Here is a 4,273-nt window from a genome sequence, read left to right as displayed (position 1 = left end):
AGATACATTGAGAACAAATTTACTGACCTCAGTGGAGCTAGTGTGGATTATACCATTGTGTCACAAAATGAAAGTAGAGTTTGGCTCTTGCTTTGCTAAGCAAGGGAACTGTCAACCTTGTAAATGAAACCAGCCGCATAGCAACAGCCTGGTTTCCTTCATCCAACACACACTCTGCTTTTAATTTCCATTTGTATTGAGGAGCTTTATTTGGGTCATTAAACATTTCTCTATTAGCATATCAGCTTTTGAATGTAGAAACCAGTGATATGGCTTCCAAAAGTAGCAAGCATGTCAGCAGTGAAGGAAGAAAGGAGAAGATCCAGGAGGACAACTTAAAAACATTGTAAAATGTGTTAGTTATAACTAATTATTTTATTCCATATATTAACTGGCTGAAAATACAAGATGAGTTGCAAGATTTTATAAATACATCAAAGACTTCTGGTTACATCAAAAGACATTCACATTCTTTATCTATTATGCTTAGGGCTTAAGGTTTCCTATTCAAACCAGTTGTAATTTTTTCCTTTGAAGAGCAGATGTTCTGAAAGAGCAATGATACTTCAAAAGAATGTACCTTGTACATGGGGTAGCACTTAGTAAAAATTTCATCTTGTGCCCCTCTCTCCCCATCTTGCAGAAGAGAAACACAAAACCAGTTAATACGTATTGCAGAAAATCCTGTCATCGTTATGTTAAGAAAATTCCTCATATTTTCTCTCCTTCAGCCTGCTTTATATATGTTTGAGAAATAGGAAAGGCCTGGATTCACACCTACTTGAACAGAGAGGGGAAATCATAACCCTTGTATTAGTTCATGTTGCTAAGCCTCATACTGTGAGTGTTGTGCACTCTATTGAGAAGGTGAAGATGAATTTGAATCAGGGTTTTTGAGATCTTTCCCATAAGATTTCAGTGAACTTTAATCAATCCCTCAAATGCCTCGTAATCCAAGCAGAAATGAGAATTATGTCATAGAAGCATCACAAGATAAGGGGAAATATAATGCTTCTACCTATCAGAGAATGCTAAAATGCCTACAGAATTCAGAATATTGGGCTGTAAAGAAACAGAACTTGTAAGTAGGAGGCAAAAAAAGGTAAAGTTATAAAAAAAAAGAAATGAAGAACAAGACAAGCCAAAACTTGCCACAGGGTTAATTCTGCTAAAGGTTTACTACAAAAATGGTGGATTCAAACCCTCCGCAATACAAAGTAAAACAAGTGGCAGTGCCCAAAGACTAGGAGTTCAGTTCAGACTTTAGGAAACTTGGGAAGGCAGGAAGTATGAAATATACAGGAGGGCAAAGCAGTGCTGGAACAGACATCAAGAGACATTGTGGGATCTCCCTCTCTGAAGGATTTAAAGTCTTGGCAAGACAATTGGCTGATGATTGACATTAACTCTGCTTATTTTGGGCCAGGTGCTTCCAGAGTCTTCCTCCAAACAACACCTGTACATTTTGGTGACTGAAGGGCAGTATGTGCTAGTATCACCATGTATTTTCTTGGAATGCATCTTACTCACAATATAGAAATACCTTGCTCACGATGAACATGAAGAGGCAAGTCTGGTGTATGAGAGTGCATTTGTGCTCAATATAAACCTGTCACATTATTGGCATTTTGTCTGAAATTTGTGTAGTAGGAAAGCCTTCAGTCAGCTTCCTTGAGCATCCTCTCACAAGGATTTCAAATTCCAGGAGTTGCTCCTCAAGCACAAACGAGAGCTGGTTTTATGAGTCTCGTTGATTCCTGTCTTCTAGCCATCCATAACAGCGAGTATCTTACCCATTGTATTCATTACTCTAGACAAATTTGTAATCTTAACAGGATAGAGTCATTAACAGGAAACATATCTTATATTTGCATATAAGCTTTTTGCATATATATTTTTTTTGCATATAAGCTTTTATTTCATTTAGTTTTTATTCGCTGTATTTTACATCAAAGGTTCATTATGCAAATATTGTCTAAACAGTGCCATTTAGGCTAGTTTTCATATAATCTATAAAAGCACACATTAATAATATGATATTGTCTCTTATGTGCCTGAACCTATACAAACACTTCGAAACACTGAATAGGAAAACCAGTTCAGATTTCTCTTCCATCTATTATTATGAGTAAATGAAGTCAAACAAACTGGAATGAGAAATTAATGAGAGAAAGCATAGCACAAGTAAGAAAGCTTATTCCCATGAGTTTATAATAATGGTAACACTGGCTGGCACATTTTTAATTTTTATCAAAGGCAACATTTAGGCATCCAGTGTGATTCAGTCAATTGCAGATCAGATTTTTTTCTGAACTATTTAACTCTTCTATAAATTTAGAAAGAAAGACTCCCAGACATTCTCCTCCTCTGTGTGATGAGCAGAGGTTTAACCCTCTGACTCCCATATAGTTTAATGCAGATTTTGTCCTCAGATTCCAATTTTTCCCTCCACCACTCCCACCATTGAAGGGTAGCACATATAAATAATATGAAAGCAAGCAACTTGGTTTGTTTAGGTTCTCCTTAATGTCTGGAAGGGTCTTTATTTACAAAGGAAATCCCATAGTGGAGAAAGTGTTATTTAGGTTAAGGAAATAATACAACCTAGTCATAAATAAGCTTATGCTGATAATTAGAAGACTTCTAGAAATTATTGCAGTGAAGATCTGGAATAGATTTCTACTTGGAGGCATTACGGGGAAAAAAATCTAATTAGCTGTAAAATAGAGTTTGATCAATTCTAAACTTGTGGGATTACATGATGTGACTGCCAGAAATGACAGGGGACTGAACTCAGTGAAGTCCCTCTACTGCCTCAATACTTACTGGAATATTTCAGCCCCCTCACTCTTTTGTTTATAATCCACATTCCTTAATCCCTCTCTTCAGATATCTAATATCAGAGCTATTATACATCTGAAGGTGTCCTGCCTGGCCAGAATTTCTCATGCAAGACACTAGCTATATTCATGACATGAAATATAAGAAACGGGACTGATAATTTCATGAGATGTTTCAGTTCATTACATCAAGTTCCTCTCTGTCCCCAGACCTCCAGAGCAGGAGCTTGGACATCCTTTTCCACAACGTGTGCAGTTCTATAATGCCGGTGTGTCTCTTTATAAGTGTGTGTCTCTATGGATGTATTCACTAGGTAGGTGTAAATATGTAAGCACATTTCTACTCTGCCTGACCTCTTCTGGAAATGATGTTACCAGCTCAAGACTTACACCAATTTCTTTCAGAATGATGATTTTCCACACAGTTTCCTAAGGAAAATGGAAATTAATCTGACTTATTATACTGCTACAGATACACATACCTCATTTTCGCATGCTCAGAGTATATTTTTGCAGTATCCTTCAGAGACAGGGGAAGGGGTGGAGGAACCAACTGCCCTTCTGTGCCCTTAATAGCTTACTTGTCCTGTTGGAGTGGAGAGCACCTCTGAACCTCAAGGATCCCAAGAGAATTTGCCACAAAGTGCTTTCATTATATTGTCCTCCACAGGATTTATCAAGCCTGTTAATATTAGTGACAGACAGCTCTCCAGCTGCATCTATGTGCTAATTTGAGCTGCAGTCAAAGTAGGCACGTACTTCATGGGATACCGTTGTGTAGGTAGTTCAAGATGTCTCAGAGAAGTTGAAGCTTCCCCAGCCTGACAAAGCTTTTAGTAAAGGACAGAGACACAAAATCACGTCTCTTCTGAGTTCACACATGTAAAAATAACAACTTGATGAATGTTTCATAATTTATATTTATTCTTTCCCTCTCACCTCATAATATGGAGTATATATATCAACTAATCTTTGTGAAAATAGGTCTGGGCTATAAAGAATAGCTAGGATGCTATTGAATTGTTGAAATGTTTTCTCCTTCATATATCTCCTAATTTGAAGACCCTTTGCATCTTGAGAATTTTGAAATAGGACAGAACAGGAATTTGTCTTGTTATGTCTTAACATATTTTAGATTTGAATGGACACAAAGTTCATCCTGAAAAGTGCTCTGAGCCTGGTATCCTTCAAAACTGCTTTAAACAGGATCAGATAACTGGGCAGAAAAAATAGCTTGTGTTCTGTAAAGCCTCCTCTGTAGGCACTTATCATATTCTACCCTTGAAATAATAAGGCAGATCCTCACAAGGGTAGATCAGATGTATAAAATATAATAGCCATTTTTCTTTAGTTATTCTCTGCACTGCTTGCTTTCTAATTTGTTACTTCTTTCTTTCTTTCTTTCTTTCTTTCTTTCTTTCTTTCTTTCTTTC

Source organism: Oxyura jamaicensis, chromosome 1 (assembly GCF_011077185.1).
Source record: "Oxyura jamaicensis isolate SHBP4307 breed ruddy duck chromosome 1, BPBGC_Ojam_1.0, whole genome shotgun sequence".
In the NCBI taxonomy this organism is placed as follows: domain Eukaryota; kingdom Metazoa; phylum Chordata; class Aves; order Anseriformes; family Anatidae; genus Oxyura; species Oxyura jamaicensis.
This window is presented reverse-complemented; position numbering follows the sequence as displayed.